The 18179-nt window shown below is 36.5% G+C and overlaps 1 long non-coding RNA gene across 1 annotated transcript in view; it reads right to left on the bottom strand.

Moving 5' to 3' along the window:
- Positions 1-6698: 6698 nt before the first annotated feature.
- LOC116083479 overlaps positions 6699-18179 on the bottom strand; it is a 100439-nt gene continuing 88958 nt past the window's right edge. The window contains exons 3-4 of the long non-coding RNA XR_004115739.1: positions 13280-13447; positions 6699-6823 (exon numbers count right to left, since the gene is read on the bottom strand). This is a non-coding gene — a long non-coding RNA (uncharacterized LOC116083479). The remainder of the gene's footprint in view (positions 6824-13279; positions 13448-18179) is intronic.

Here is an 18179-nt window from a genome sequence, read left to right on the forward strand (position 1 = left end):
ATAAATTTGAGAGAATTTGAGACCACAAATAACTAGTTTGGAGAACATCTTTTAAATGTTAATTACCCATTACTTAGCCATTATCACTGAATTTATTATTGCTTTGGATTGATTGTTCATATACACTTAAATTCTGTTGCAGTAGGTGATTAATTCGCTCTAATCTCTCCAGTGTTCATGGCAAGAGTTCTTTGTTACCTGACTCAATGTTCTGGATTTCTGAATGAAACACACACACACACACGAACATATGTAGTCTTATATTTGATATGCCTTAATAAGTTCAATGACTAGGTCATTCCCAAACTTCAATGTTGTGAATGTCCTGTCTTCTGATACTTCTGAGTTATTACTTACTAAAATCTATATTCCATCTTTGCTACCCTAGATCCAGTGGGGGAGTGGTGCCCCTGGGGCCACTCTTCCCCAGTTCTTACATGATTAGTATGCTCTCTCTGCTGCAGTTGTTAAGCCTAGCGGGATCTTATTCCTTTCCCAGCATGGAGATTCTAAATACTCCTTCCTCTATTGGTCCCCCTGCCCACAAATCCTAAAATCCCACCCCTATCTTTCTGCCCAGCTATTAGTCTCCAAAAACTTTATTTACCAATCAAAAGAAATTGGAGGCAGGGACCCTCATGGTCATACTTGTGGAATTCTCAAGCAAATTCAAGGAACTCAAATAACATAATGCAAGTTTCAGCCAAATCTGAAATAAAATTCTAACCTGAAAGTCTATATGTGTTAGGAGTCCTACTTGTTCATATATTGAAATTAATGTATTTGAATAGGGTATATCTAATTAGGAAATATCTAAGCAGCCTACCTATATAATAAAATGACTCAGTGATTCTAAGATGTAATATCAATATACCAAAATAGATGTTCTATGGAGCTGTTCAGATGAGTTACTTATTTCAAACCTGTAGACTTTGATTCCAGTTAGTTAACTAACTAACAAGCATACAAGGCTCTCTAGTGCTTTCAATGTGTAAAACAAACAATAAAACTTTAAGTATTAGTCCATCTCAAAAAAGATATAGGTTTAAATGTAAAACATTAAATATTTACTGGTGACGTTTTACATTTCCCAATGTATTTTATATTTGACTTCAAATTATTGGAAAGAGTTTTCTCTTCTTTTGTTATCAAAGGGGAATAGTCAGGAATTGGCATAATCACAGTATATAATTAGAGAATTATATTTCAGAAAAATTAAATAGCAGTTGCGATCCTGACCAACCTAAGAAATGACAGACTTATTCATGTCATTTGTCAATTTTTTTCAAGTAATAAAATTACTTCTAAGTTAAAAATTGTTGTGAAAGAACAATGAAAGATTTCCTTCAACTATATAATTGATTGAAATTCAAAAGAAGCCTTGAATAGTTTTAGCAGAGAACGATGTAATTATTTTATTTTCAGCTTTAAAACTTTAGTCTGATAGTTTTTAGTTATGTGGCATATTCAGTATGTTCTTCTAACTCTGACAGATATTTCAACACTTATTAGTTTCAGCTTTGGAATTCACAGAGACAGCATTTAAATGTTGTGTCTGGAAATCAAATAGAAGTTTTTAGTCTATGTTATTTCTTGTCTCCATTTGATTATGTAAAAACTTATTTTGTTTTGGGGTCTCTAAAACTAAAGGACAAGAAGTTTTAAGCTCCTTTAAACATTCAGTTAGTTAGTATTAATATGTTAGTATTATCTTCAAGAAATGTGGAGAAATGTCCACATGCTATCTAAAATTTCTATGTAGACTTTGTTTTTAACTTTCAAATTTATTTCTATGTTTTACTTATTTACTTTACATTCCCCTCATTGGCCCCTGCTTAGTCACCCCCTCCCATAATCCTTCCCCCATCACTCCTGCCCTTCTTCTCCCTCTGAGCATGTGGGTACCACCTGACACTTCAAGTCTTTGCACAGCTAGTGGCTTCCTCTACCACTGAGGCCAGACAAGGCAGGCCAGTTAGAACATTTATCACATAGAGGCAACAGCTGTTGTGATAGCCCCCGTTCTAATTGTTCAGGACTCACATAGACACCAATCTGCAAATCTGCTACATATCTGCAGGGAGGCATAGGTCCAGCCCATGTATGTTCTTTGGTTGGTGGTTTCTACTCTGAGAGCCCCAAAGGTCCAGGTTAGTTGACTCTATGTAGATTAAGAAGAAACTCTTAAACTCAATGATGACTACATAGGATAAACCCCAATTCTCTGAAAAATAGTAATTAAATCCATATCAGGTATTCAACAGTATATTATATGTTATGTATTCAAAATGGAATGACATTTTTTTTTTGGAATGACATTTTTATAGAGATTATACCTATGGCAAATGATTCGGCAGTTTTGGGCATTCTTTCTCCAAGTGGAAACTCACTGTACAATTTTTTTATGAATAGATAATTTTAACTTTTCACTATGATCTCTTTTTTTTGTTGAATGTTTTCAGTTTAGGGGGTCCTTTCTATCATTCTCTGTGAATCTGAGAAAAATATAGTTCTATATCTAACTTGAGGTTTATTATATTACATTTGTAAATGGAAATACAGCTTTTCATCTAGGAATAGAATTAAACTTCCATTCATAGAATTTATTGTGAACTCGAATGAATTTTATGATGTTTCAAAACTCAAGTCTGCAATATTCAAGTAAATATAATACTAGAGAGTTCTCACTTCTCAATTTTTCAGTTGCTATCTCTCTAGATATTTTTAAGCTAGACAATTCAAGTACATGTGAAAGTTGTTATGTATAACATTAATTTATAGTTACATAACTTACCAAACTTAAAGCCTACACTGGGCAACTGTATTATATGTGTTCAAATCTCATATCTATCATTTTCTCTCTATGTACTTTGAATAAAATGTGCCTTTTTATTCATATATAAAATTAATTTGACAAAATACAACTGATTCATTTTACTACCCCTGGTAAAATGCTACTGATGGTAAGCAATTTGACATGTAAAGACTACATAGTATTTTTAGCTGGATTTGGTTATTTGAATTTGTAGAGTGAAAGTATTAATGATAGTATAAAATTAATCATTCACTTTTGTTTGATAATTACTGATAATTCTGATAATTTTAAATATTTTTTGCATTTTCTTTTGTTCTTTTCCTGAAATTAGGACCTTATTAAACATGATATATCCTGATAACAGTTGTCCCTGTCCTCCTTCCCATACTCATCTATTATCTTTCTGTTACTTTATAGAAAATAAACAGGCTTATTATAGATAATGAAGTAAAACTACACATAATAAAATTCCTAAAAGAATTATAACCCATAATTTCATTTTCTAACTCCTCTCTCTTTCATTTCCTCCTATTTTCTTCTCTATCAATAAACTTGACAAATTTTTATCAGGACAAAAATATTTTAAGTGGCTAAATATGATGCTTTGTAAATGAACATTTAACTTATTTTTAAATTTTGACTATAGAAAATAATGGTTTTCTCAATTATTTTATGCAGTTTTTCTGAATAATATTTTAATGTTATAGACTCTCACAAGACTTTCAACAGTTAATGAACCCTTATAAAACAAAAATAGTGCTGGATGTATCACAATTCATAGCTAAAAAAAAGCAATCTTATATTTCATTAAAATGTAACTTTTATATATATGTAGAAAAATATATTTTAATATTTTAGAAATGGATTAAAATGAAACCCCAAGTAAAAAGATAATAAAATTTCATTATAATTCTTTTGCTTCCACCTAAAAATGTCAATGCAAACTTAGATCATGGAAACTCTTAGCTTAAGAAAAGACTTACAAAGAGTGGTATAGAATGCCCAGATTTAAAAGCAAGCAAAGAGACCTGCTGATCTCAGTAAGGGTGCCAAAAATTCACAATGTAGAATGAAATGGTCTTTTAAGTTGTTCTGGGAAGATCATGTATTCCCATACATACAAATGAAACCAGACCTTTTAAAATCAGACATAAAAGTAGTTCAAAGGATACTGATATGTTTAGGATAAGAAGTTTTCAAGTGAGTGAACTTGTGAAAATAAGCATATGGAGGGTCCTCATGGTGCTGATCTCAATAATAATTTTGCTGTTGTTGCATTCCAAGTGCAAACAAAAACCATAGACAAGAAGGACTTCATCAAATTTCCAAAAGCTTCTCATTGTAAAAGGGACATTGTTCCAGACCCTCATAGGGACTCATAGAGACTGAATCAGGAATCCTGTGTAAGACTCTGCATATATGTTATGGTTGAACACAGCTTTGTATTCTTGAAGTACTACTAACAGTAGGAGATGGGGCTGTGCCTGACTATTTAGATTGTTATTGGGACCCCTTTCCTTCTATTTGGCTGTCTTGTACAGACTTAACATGAGTGGATATGCCTAGTCATACTATAACTTGATATGTCTGATTTGGTGATTTCCCTGGGAAATCTGCCCTTTTCTGAAGGGAAAGTAGGTGGATTGGATCTGGGGGAGAGGAAAATAAAGAGAAATGACTTGGAGGAGAGGAAGAAGGGGAAACAGTGGTCATAATTTAGTAAATGAAAGAAGAAGAATAGCAAAAAAAAAAAAAAACCACCCAACAATAATAAAAGGTACATTTGTATCTCTGTTATGGTATTGAGGTTCAGGAGCTATGTACATACTTTGTGTATTTACTTCTATATGAATATTGCTCATCACACACTGCTATAAAGCAAAGAAACTAGATAGACTTAACTTCATAGAAGATAGAGGTCTAAATAACACAAAAATAGATGTTCAATAATACTAATTATCCTTTCAAAATAAAATCTGTATTGAATGTGAAGAATGTCAATGACTATAAGGAAATTCAAGCTCTTTATGCAGTCTTGGAAGAAAATTATAGTAGTGTGGAAAACACTGCATAGGTTGCAATAATATGAAAAATAGTACAACTTCTCACTGTAATTAATTCAATTTACTTACCTATCCAGGAGGACTATGTGCTTTGTAAAATACTAAGTATTCATAGTCATAATGTGATTGGTACTATAAAATTATAGGAACATTCAGTTGTGCATGGCATGTGTCAAAAGTAATAGCCTCAGTAGACTTTAGTTATTTGAATTACCTACAGTTATTGTATCTTAGATCAGGGGGTACCCAATATAAAGCATTATAATATATATTTCCTAAAATGATGGACCTATGCTTCATAGTGAACCAAAGTCAGCAGTTTTGTTGTTTTTGTTTATTTTAGTTTTGTTTTGTTTTGTTTTGTTTTTTGTCTGACATGAGAACAGACAAAATACCAGGGCATTTACTATATCTTCATTCTTCCAATATTATACATAGAAGCAGGATGATATGTCTTTTATAATTGTCACACATACAATTAAGTATAAACTTTTATCATCATTCTGCCTTCCTTATTTGTGGATTCTAAGATACATATTCATTTCGCTGTTTATCTTCTTGGATGTAGAAACCAGCATGTCAAAAACAGCACCTGAAACGCCAAATCCTATTATTATATCCTGGAATATTTTCCTGATTTTACTGTAAATTTTAATAATACAACAGTGGTATCACAAATTACCAGGTAATTCTTTGAATCAGAGATCACATCTTTCCTGGTAATGTTTTGCTTTTTCATTATAATAGTTCTCATTTTCTGCTGCAAAACAACCTGGAACACACACACACAAAAAAAACCCAAAAAACATTGTCCTTCACAGTGTTGAAATATATCCTTATAGAACAAGAATATAAAATCTTGTAAGTGACCATTTTCTCTGAGATACTGTTTTGACAATTATTTCATGCAAATTTCATTTGTCTTTGAGAATATCTCCTGAATATATACTTTTAGGAGAAACATAATATAGTTTTATATTTAAATGATGAGCCCACTATGACAAAATAGGTTAACTTATAGTAGTTGCAAAAAATAAATCATGATTTGATTATATCCTTTGTTATGTTTCCATAAATATTTACAATACATTCATGAGTTATCATTTATTGTCTTAGTATAAAATAATGTAAAATAAATGTTAAACTTGTGGAATAGTAAGTCAAAAATATGTTCTTTAAGAACATTGTATAATATTAATACTAAATGTATAGTGAAAGCAGTTTCTCAATTATGAAGGTGGTGTTACTAAGTGTAAAACATTAATTTTTACAAATACAAAGTTGTCTTTATTACTTTTTTCACCACCAGTTACACTTTTTGAAACCCATGAACATAGAAAGGATCAAGTCTTCAAAATAGCTGCTTAAAAAGACATACAAATAAAATATGCATTTTATTTTATTTTTTAATTTTATTTAATCTTTTTATTACCATCCAGATTTTATCTCCCTCTCAGCTCACCCCTTGACTGTTGCACATTCCATACCTTCCCACTCCTGCATGAGGATGTCACCACACCCCACCCCCACCCTACCAGAACTCCCCACTCCCTGGTGCCTTCATCTTCTTTGACTGAGTCCAGACCCACAGACCTCTGCTGTATATGTTGGTTGTCCAGTGCCTGAGAGATATCAGGGATCCAGGATAGTTGAGACTGCTGGTTTTCCTACAGTGTTGCTCTTCTCCTCAGCTTCTTCCAGCTTTTCCCTAATTCAACTACGGGGTCAGCAGCTTCTGTCCAATGGTTGGGTGTAAATATCAGCATATGACTTTTTCAGCTGCTTGTTGAGTCTTTCAGAGAGGCCCCTTTTTGTGAGCACACCATCTCCTCAGTGATAGAGTCAGGCCTTGGCGGGGTGGGTCTCCCTGTGAGCTGGATCCCAATTTTGGCCTGTCACTGGACCTCCTTTTCCTTGGGCTCTTCTCAATTTTTGCCCTGCAGTTCTTTTAGACAGAAACAATTATGGGTCAGAGATTTTGACTGTGGAATGGAAACCCCATCCCCCTCTTGATGTGATCCAGTCTTTCTACTGGATGTGAACTCTACAAGTTCCCTTTACCCAATGTAGGGCATTTCATCTAAGGTCCCTCCCTTTGATACTTGAGAGTCCCTAACCCCCAAGTCTCTGGTACATTATGGAGGGTCCCCCCACCTCCTACCTTCCTGGGTTGACTGTTTCCATTCTTTCAGCTAGACTTGAGGGCTTCAGTCCTCTTCCCCCACAACCACCCAATACCTGATCATGTTTTTCCTTCCCCACCCTGTCCCCTTTTCCACCCAGGTCCCCTCTTTCCCACTCCTGTGATTGAGCATTTTATGAAGAAGCAATCATAAAATATGCATTTTAAAACACAGTTGTGTATCAGTTCTATAGGTAGTTACTGTGACAATACACCAAAAAAAAAAATTAATTTAAGGAAGGGCAGACTAGTTTTGGAATTTGGTCCATGACTATGATCCATCATGCCACGAACACAGAAACTGAAGTTTGAGGTGAATGTTTACATTGGATCTTCAGTGAGCATATGGGGGAAGTAAATGTTCCTGCTGTGATGCTTTATTCTGTTGTTTTTATTAATCTTTTCTATCTTTCTTTCCTCCTCTAAACCTTTCCATGTACTATTGTTCATCTCTCAAACTCATGGTCTGTGTCTCTCTCTCTCGCTTTCTCTCTCTGTATGTGTGTGTGTGTGTGTGTGTCTGTGTGTGTATGTGTATGTATTACTAAATATATAAATACCACCTCTTTAGTTCATATAACATTATTTGTATGTATATCATTTATGAGCTCCTTTAAAAATATACAGTCCATCTAGTTCTGTCTAAACATACATGGATATAGGACCATGTACTTAAGCATAGGATACCTCTGAGTAGTGTCCTTCCTGAATAACATAGAACTTTTCCTAGATAATAGCAATCAATTGGGAATAGTTTCAGTTAGAGATGGTACTTCAAAAGATACTTCACAATCTATACTGGGATTTTGGCTGTTTTCATCTTATGTGTGCCTTGTATATTCAGTTAGAATTGTTATAACCTTATATGTTCTGTTGCCATGTAATGCCCAGAGAATATGCCTCAGATTCACACTATCTCTGACTCTAACAATCCTTTTCATACCTATTTTGCATTGATTGGTGAGACTTTACAGTAGAATTTGGTATAAATAATCTTTCCAGAATCTCTTACAGCAAGCTGTAGTTCCTATTTTAATCACTATGTACTGAAAATAGTAGCTTTACAAATGAGCATTATACATTGTGCTAATCTATGAACACAAAGAAAAAAACTTAGGGCCTTTATTACTATGTGCATTGTACAATATAATACTTCTGAGCTTTCCCCTAGGGTGCCATATCTGTTCACCACCTGATATGCCAGGCCAGTTAATATTTGTATCTTGCAAGATTTACAACTGGAAAGACAATTGATTAATTTTCTAATACAGTAGTCTACAAAGACCTTTGCAGAGCAAGTAAGATTAGAACTTGATATTAGCTTGATATTAACTTAATTTTCAATGTCTTTATAAGTCAAAATTTTGCTGTCTTCAGCAACAGATTATCACAGTTAAGTTTTGTAGGATAGCCAAGAACAATGGCATTTTCCTTGCAATGTTAAGGAGTTCAATGGAATATAACTAAGCAAAAGCTCAAAAAAAGGAAGCTATATTTAGCATTGGGATTTTTATTGGATAGTCTTTCAAGGTATAACCCAATTATATGATAATATCATTTAAGCTTCTTTCATATCTGTGCATTTGTATATTTTACAGAATTTCCACAGTTTTAGGTTTCCACATGGCTTTAGGAAATGATTTTGTTATCTGCAGTTGCAATCTCCTGCAGCCACGCAGGATACCAAGCAGGTAGAAGTGGACACCAAACTACACAGAAATATTTTGGCACAAAATGTATCCTGCTAACAAGATGTGAAGGAACTAGATGAGCCAGAGAAAGAGGGAATTGCCAATCATGTTTGGCCCAACTAGAGACCTATTCTATGGGCAAGAAAGAATCCTTGGCAATATTAATGATTCTATTTTATGCTTGTAGACAGGAGCCTAGTGTAACTGTTATTTGAGAGGGTCCACTCTTTTATTCTCAGAAAATCTTGACTACCAAAACTATTTTTCAATAACCAATCAGCAAGTTTGTCACATTTTGAAGGAGTGATGGGATAAATTATCTAATAAGTCACCAACTCATAGCTGATGTTAAAAATATTTCTTAAATTTTAAAAGTTGCCAATGGGGTCTTTTATAACAGACTGCATGAATTATATAAGTCAATAATCTTGCTAAATTAATATATTTCTTCATTATATTTTCTAATATATTCATTTTCTCAATGAGTCAGATATTGTTTGTCTCTTGTGAACTTGATATCTTAGTCAAGTGGTTATTTAAATACTTTAAAAATGATATTCCAGTATCATTATATGCTATTTATTCATTGTCATAATTACTCCAAGTGATTTATGACTCAAAACCCTAATGGTCAAAAATAATTGTTTTGATTTTTATTCCTTCTGAATACAATCTATACTGATTTCAAAGGACTACTTCTGCTTCTTCCTTCTTTTTTTGTTCTCATTGTTGTTGTTGTCCTTCTTCTTCTTCTTCTTCTTCTTCTTCTTCTTCTTCTTCTTCTTCTTCTTCTTCTTCTTCTTCTTCTTCTTCTTCTTCTTCTTCTGCTTCTTCTGCTTCTTCTCCTTTTTCTTCATTTTCTTCTTTTTGGTGAGATAATGCCAAGAAGAAGGAGATGGTTATGTCATTGATAAAACTGAATTTATCAAAGATTTTAAAGTTATAAGACTGAAATTATTCTATTAATACAAACTGTTTGATATGTTAATTTTTGTATTTTTCTGTGACATATTTTTCCATTAGTCAATTTGGTTAGAGTCTCTAAATTTCTTTTGTTCAGATGTTAGGAAGTTAAACATGTCATACCTATAAATGTGTTATCTTGTCAAAAAAAAAGTTAAGTAATCTGGAAGGTATAAGTTGTAAAGTAGGAATTTCAGAATTATCTTCTGAATGGTTACTGACTACATATATGTATAAGTATGTTCATTCAATAACTTTAACACTCTATCATAACAGAGATTACCAATTTATCTGATATCTTACTACAATTATTCTATTTTCTATTGACAGGTTTTCAGCTGCTTGTTGGGTCTTCCAGAGTGATGTCATGCTTGATTCCTCAGGCTCCTCCTCCTGTCCATCACTGTAATTCTTTCATACAGGAAAAATTATGGGTCAGAGTTTTGAATTTGACCCATTTGATGCCTTGTATTCCTGCTGGAGGTGGGGTCTATAAGTTCCCTCTCCCTATTGTCAGGCCCTCCCTTTGAGGTCCTGGGAGTCTCTCATCTCCCAGGTCTCTTGTGCATTCTGGAGGGTCCCCACAACCTCCTACCTCCTGAGGTTGCCTGTTTACATTCTCTCTGCTGGACCTCAGGGCTTCCGTTCTTTTCCCTCACTCAATACCACATCAGGTTCCCTACTCTCCCCTCCTGTTCACTTTTCCCCCAAGGTCCAGCCCTCCCTCCCCACTTGTGATTGGTTTCTTCTCCCTCCCAAGTGGGACTGAGGCATCCTTATTTGGACACTTCAGCTTCTTGATCTTCTTGAATTCTGTGGACTATATTCTGGGTATTCTGTACTATTTTGGACTAATATCTACTTATTAGTGAGTACATTCCATGTATGTCCTTTTTGTATCTGAGTTACCTCACTCAGGATGATATTTTCTAGTGCTATCTATTTGCCTGCAAAACTCAGGATGTCCTTGTTCTTAATAGCTGAGTAGTACTCCATTGTATAAATCAACCACATTTTTTGTATCCATTCTTCTGTTGTGGGGCATCTGCTTCCAGCTTATGGCTATCACAAATAAGGATGCTTTGAACATAGTGGAACTGCCCCTGTGGCATAGTGGGGTATCTTTTGTGTATATTCCCATGAGTGGTATTGATGGGTCTTCAGGTAGATCTATTTGCACCCAAACAGTGGACAGAAGTAGCAGACTCCTGTTGTTGAATTAGGAAAGGCTGAAAGAAGGTGAGGAGTAGGGTAGAAAGACCAACAGCCTCAATTAATCTGGACCACGAGATCTCTCAGTGGACCACCACACAGACAACCTATACCAGCTGATTTGTGGACCCCAACACACATACAACAGAGGACTCCTGGGTGTGTGTTCATTCAGAGATGAAACACCTAACCTTCAAGGGACTGGAGGCTCCAGGGAGTATATAGGTCAGGTGGGCTGGGGGGTGGGGAAATCCATGTGGAGAGAGGTGGTTGGAGGGGAAGTATGGGATGTAGAACAGTCAGAGAGTGAACAGGATGGGGGGGAATCTGGAGTGTAAAAAAAAACAAATTTAAAAAATACAGGTTTTAAACATAAAGCATTAAATAGAGAATCTTTCTTCAAATATGAATTATTATTTGTAACCATTTTAAATTAAGTACTTTTTCACCTTCAGTGATGTGATAACCATGGATACTTCTATGCATGACCTCAACCACTCTGGAAAATTTGCTGGTTACATATACAAAAGCCACATTTAATTACTTAGCATAATTAAGTTCCTTAGTACTGATCACAAAAGGATCTAAAACACCACTGAACATTTTGATAAATATTCAGTGCACCCTAGTATAGAAGTTCATAGGTAAAAGAGGCCAATGAGATTCTCTTAGACATGAAGTGCTTACTGTTCTCTTTGCTGACACAGGAATCTAGCCTAGTTAAGAATGGAGTTTACTAAATATAGGACCTCAGGAGACACAGAAACTCAGGAGAGAACACATACCTAATTATCAGCACAGTTTAGAGGACACTAGTGCCACTCAAGCAGAAATACTTCCACATTAATTTCTAATAAAACTGAATTGTTTTTGCTTATCCTTTTAAGCACCACACACACACACACACACACACACACACACACACACACATACACACACACACAATTTCTAGATAGGATTTAGCTAATATGCTTTCTCCTATACTCTTAGTGGTCAGCAGGATATTCCTGCTACTTTTGCCTCTATTTGGGTATTCTGAAAGACATAAATACTATCAAAAGTAGTGGACAACTTGGGCTGCAGAGACTGCTCAGCAGTTAAGAGCACTGACTGCTCTTCCACAGGTCCTAAGTTCGATTCCCAGCAATCATATGGTGGCTCAAAACCATTTGTAATGGGATCCAATGCCCTCTTATGGTGTGTCTGAAGACAGTTACAATGTATTCATTTGAAATAAATAAATCTTTAAAGAAATAAAAAAAAGAAGTAGGCAACTTATTCCTAACAAGAAGTTGATAAGATTAGCATACGTAAGTCATAACAGATACCAAGTACCAGTGAGCAGCCTTTTTTGACTCAGGAAGCAGATGACATTGATTTATTCTTTGAAACATAATGCTGTTTGTTGGAAAAACTGAGGTCAATAAGCTAGCATTAATCTAATTTGCTATTTAAAGGTAGTTGTATTTTGTGAATTGATTGTTTCCTTATTCTTTTTAAAGTAAGTATAAAAATAATTATTTACCCTTTTACGTGCACTGTCTGTGGCATCTATATATATTTATATACACACATGCACACACACACACACAATGCAACATACACATGCATCATTTAAAATGAGACAAGTGTTGAATGTTGAATATTAAAGTGATGTTGCTGGTTGGGCCATTTTGTTTTGTATTAGGGTCAAGGATTGGTGTTGACATAATCCTTGATGGGACAAGTAAATCTTTTAGTCACTAATCCCTCACAACCATCCATTGGGACTGAACACAGGGTCCCCAGTGAAGGAACTAGAGAAGGGACCCAAGGAGCTGAAGGAGTTTGTAGCCCCATAGGAGGAACAACAATATAAACTAACAATATGTACCCCCAGAATTCCCAGGGATTAAACCACCAACCAAAGAATACACATGGTGGGACTAATGGCTCCAGCTGCATATGAAGCAGAGGATGGCCTTGTCTGTCATCGATGGGAGGAGAGGCTCCTGCTCTTGTGAAGGCTCGATGCCCCAATGTAGTGGAATGACAGGGCCAGGAAGTGGGAGAGGGTGGGTTGGTGAGCAGGGGAAGCAGGGAGAGAATTTTTTTTTCAGAGAGGTAACCAGGAAAGGTAGAATATTTGAAATGTAAATAAAGAAAATGTCTAATAAAAAAATTAGTCACTAATCAATCAGGAAACAGTGAGCAGAAATGGTGTGAAGCTGCTCCAATATCACACATCAAACTATTACAAACTAGACTATGCAAAGAATTAAAGTGTAAAGTAGTATTAGTGATGTTGTAAGTTAAAATGTTAAAGGAAAAGTGGCCCCTTATTTGCTACTCTTGGAGGGTCCTCCTGTCTCACCTGTCTTTGACATGCCCAACACAGAGACGAGGTTGCCTTTGTTTCTCTTCTTGCAGAACATTGGTCTACTCACCAGAGTTTCTTCCTCTTTCCATATGCTATTGATAATCACATGTGTTGTGCTTTTCTATGACTGTCAATGCAGTGAGGTTGCTTATACCACCGTGTCTAGAAATACAGTACACAATGTAATTTCAATGGTCTCAAGACCACCAGGTCACATATTTTTTAGAACAATATATATATCATATATATATCATTATTATGATATATATCATTATTATTATATTATATATATATATATCATTATTATTTTATGCCTCCTCAATTGCCTATGAGGGAAATGTGGGGACTAGATCACTGACTTAGACACATGATCGCAGGAGTACACATACATACTCATGGATATCTCTATACAATTAGATGGGAATAAAATGCAATCTCTACACTTACATATAAAAGGTATTAGGGGAGTAAATGTTTACTTTCAATTAATACAATTAGTAAAAAAATAAAAAAGGGAGGATGCAAAATAAAATCATGAATTTTAAACTACATATTCCCTGGTCTTTCAGTCTTGTCATTTGAGAACTGACAGAAAGAACAATCATATGACAGACAGAGCATCACTTAGACTTCCATGTCAGGCAACAGTTGCATCTGGATCAAAATTTGTTTTCATGTTTTTGCTGCTGTCCCCATTTTCCTCCAGAATCTGGTACCTGACTCCAGATATCTTATACATATGTCATTTGATGCTGGCAATGACAGCAACAGAATTATCATTTTTTTCTCTGTTCAGATATCTGTGAAATTAGAAGTCAAAGAGAAATTCTTGGAGTATCCTTCTCTCTCACTTGACTTTGAAATGCCCAACAGAGTGGTGTGGTTGCTTTTGTTTCTCTTCTTGAAGCACATTAGTCCACTCACATGAGTTTCTTCCTTTTCAACATGTGTGCTTCTCTGTTAAGCTATTTGCTTCTGAAACATTCTTCTCTAGCTGACATGCTCATTCAATATGACTCTCTGGCTTCTAGCTAAGCCACAATTTTACCTGGTTCCTTCAACAGATCTATCTTATTGTTATCTAAACGACCACCTGATAGCTCCAAACATCTTTCAAAAATGATGGCTCTAGTTCAAATTAATTTCACAGATGTGACACAACATCTCCACTCCACTCTCCCTTTAACTGATCCCTACCATGTTGTGTTGCCCCCTCCTGCTCAGTTCTTTCTCTCCATTCACTTTTGATGTTTATCTTATTTCAACTTCAGAGGAAGATTCAAGTACCCTCCTTTGGGCCCTCCTTATTACTTAGCTTCTTTGGGTCTATAGATTGTAGCATGGTTAGTATGTACCATGTGTTTTTCTGCATCTGGGTTACCTCAGTGAGCATTATATTTTCTACTTCCATCCATTTGCCTGCAAACTTCATGATGTCATTGTTTTTTGTTTTTTTTGTTTTTTGTTTTTTGTTTTTTTTTCTCGAGACAGGGTTTCTCCATGTAGCCCTGGCTGTCCTGGAACTCACTCTGTAGACCAGGCTGGCCTCGAACTCAGAAATCCACCTGCCTCTGCCTCCCAGGTGCTGGGATTAAAGGCGTGCGCCACCACCGCCCGGCTGATGTCATTGTTTTTAATAGCTGAGTCCACTGTGTAAGTAGTCCAAGTTTTCTCTAACATTCTCAAGATGTCCAGGGATAAAAATGGAGCAGAATTTAGGGAAATAGACAACCAACAACTGGCTCAATTTGAGAGCTTCCCCATGGGAGAGAACCAATTCTTGACACTATTATTGAATACTCTGCTGTGCTTACAAACAGGAGCTTAACTAAACTGTTAATCTAAGAATCTTCATCCAGCAGCTGATGGAATCAGATGCAATGACCCACAGCCAAGCATTAGACAGAGATCAGAGTGTCTTGTGGAAGTGTCAGGGAAAGGATTCAGGGACTTAGAGGGGGCAAGAGCAGTATAAAACAATCTACAGAGCCAACTAAACTGGGCCCATGGTGGATGTCATAGATTGAAACACCAATCAGAGAATATGCATGGAGAGAACCTAAGCTCCATACAAATATGTAGGAGATGTGCCGTTTTGTGGGCCCTGCTGCTCTCTGCTGAGTCCAGTGACTGAATCTCTTTGCCACTAATGCCTGTGGCTGAGGATCTCTGCCACTGATTCCTGGAGCTCTCTGATGCTGAGGGCTGGGGCTGCAGCTCTCTGCTGCTGGGGCCTGGTGGCTGCACGGTGTGTTAGTTAGAAAGAGACATTGCATAAGTGAGATATTTTATTATAGGAAAGAGGAAATAGGCCAGTCATGTAGAGAGAAAGAAAGGAAAGGAAGGATAAGAGAAGAGAAGGAGAGAGAAAGAAAAAGGAAAGAAGGGAAGCAAGAGAGCAAAAAGGGAAAACAGAGAATAAAGAGCAAGAGTGAGAGCAAGAAGGCAAAAGAGAACAAAGAGCAAGAGTGAGAGCAAGAAGGCAAGAGAACAACGAGCAGGCCAGGCGGTGGTGGTGCACACCTTTAATCCCAGCACCTGAGAGGTAGATCCAGGAGGATTTCTGTGTTTGAGGCCAGCCTGGTATACAGAGTGAGTTCCAGGACAGCCAGGACTATATGGAGAAACCCTGTCTCGAAAACAAAACAAAACAAAAAAATCAAAAAAACAAAACAAGACAAACAAACAAAAACAAAGAGCAAGCGAGAGAGGAAGAAGAAGAAGGCAAGAGAAGAGAATAAAGAGCAAGAGAGAGAGGAAGAAAGCAAGAGAATAGAACAAGTAGCAAGAAAGAGGGGAGGAGACGAATCTCCCCTTACATTGTGTGAGGCTTGGCTATCTGTGGTGTGTGGGCCATGCCTGGCTAAGGTCAGTAGACTGGGGGTAGGGTCCAGCTAGACTGCTGGGAGCTTGGGGAATTGTCTACCTGATAGAGCACACATCTCCTGTGGGGGCAACTGTGAGAGGTTGTGACTGAAACCTGAGCCAAGGTTCCAGGAGTTACAGCCAAACTCCTACCATTCCTTGTGAACAGAAATTGCCCACTGGGTGCTTCAGAATTCTAGGTCTGTTACTTGACTGGGCCTAGGTTGCCTGAATAGACCACTGCCCTACACAGCTTGAGTCTTTTTGTGCATCCTCAAATGATGGAGCAGAGATTATCTCTGAGTCAGTCTCTCTTATCTGCCTTTGGATCCCTTTGCCCTAGCTGGGGCGTCTTGTCTGTCCTCAGTGGGAGATGATGTGCTTAGTCCTAGCAAAACTTGATATGCCAGGCTTGGTTGGTACTGGGTGAGGGGATCCCTACTTTCTCTGAAGAGAAGTAGAATGGAAATGGAAGGAGTGGGTGGGAGGAGTGGCTGTGCATAGCTCAGAGATTATTTGCCTATGATTGACAAGGCATGGGTTCAATCCTAACACCAAACAAAACAAGACAACAAAAGGAAGAGTTACAAAACCAGGAGAAAACTCTAAGGGACAAAAACCAATGCTTTAAGTTCAGACAGAAGTCAATGTCTCGGTGCCTTTTTATTCTGTTATGTATTGTGAGGTGTCTGTTATCCAAGTTGTTTGAAAAACAGAAGGTGTTGAAATTTAGGAGATATTGCTTAAGATGATAATATAAAAGTTCAAAGGCAAAGATGAGATTGAAAGAATAGAAACTAACTGACATGATATAAAAGATCATCAAAATATTTAAAAGATTGAGTATAGAAAGTTGGTGTGTTCCACAATTGTTTCAGTTTCATGTCCCATGTTTTGATATGGCTTTGCTTACAACAGTAATTTCATCAGATGGTAGGAAAGAAAAAACAATGCTGGTCCCAGTTCCTTCTTGGTCTCTGTGGATTCTTGATCAACCAACCACTCATCAGTTCTCTCATGAGTTCTGAGATGTTACTTAATAACCAAAACCATATTTTTCAGAGAAATATTTTCTAGCCATGTAGGCTATCTCTTTTCTAAATCACAATATAAATATTCATATAGACATACATCATATATATTGAGATTCCTTGGTTGTTCTGGGCTCCTATTTACCATGACTAACAGTATTTTCAAGTCCTAATTATGAAATCAAACATCCTTGGATTTCTCTGCTATTATCTCACAGATTAACTTTAATCAGGTTGACATCTTTGTATGTTTCTTTTGTTTATACTGTGTATAACTATTATTACAATGCACATTTTAGAATTAAACCCCATAGGAAAATCAACAATATCAACCAACCAGAATGCCCAGAGCTCCCAGGGACTAAACCACCAACGAAAGAGCACATGTGGAGGGACCTATAGCTCCAACCTCATATGTAGCAGAGGATGGCCTTGTCTGGCATCAGTGGTCCTGTGAAGGCTTGATGCCCCAGTGTAGGGCAATGGCAAGGCAGTGAGGTGGGAGTGGATGGTTGGCTGAGGGAATACCCTCATAGAAGCAGGGGTGGGAGAGAGGCTGGGATAGGAGTTTGCAGGGGGGAAACCAAGAAAGGGGAAATATAAATAAACAAAATATCCAATAAAAAAATCTAAAAAAAAATTAAAAGTTAAAAGTTTAGGAAATATTTTGTGCTCTATTGTTTTTATTATTTCATCATTTTTTATTAGATATTTTCTTTATTTACATGTAAATTTCTCCTTGCCCAGCTTCTCCTCCAAAAAACAAAGAAACAAACAAAAACAAACCCCTGTTGCCTCCCCCATCCCCATGCCTGCCACCCCACCCTCTCCCACTTTCTGGCCCTGGCATTCCCCTACACTGGTGCACAGAACCTTCACAGGGCCGAGGTCCTCTCCTCCTGTTGATGATCTTTTCTGGTCCAGTCGATCTGGGGTTCTATAGGCTTCTTGTATGATCATGGGCATCTCTTTCTTTAGGTTAGAGAAGTTTTCTTCTA

This window comes from Mastomys coucha, unplaced genomic scaffold (genome assembly GCF_008632895.1).
Source record: "Mastomys coucha isolate ucsf_1 unplaced genomic scaffold, UCSF_Mcou_1 pScaffold8, whole genome shotgun sequence".
NCBI classification, from domain to species: Eukaryota; Metazoa; Chordata; class Mammalia; order Rodentia; family Muridae; genus Mastomys; species Mastomys coucha.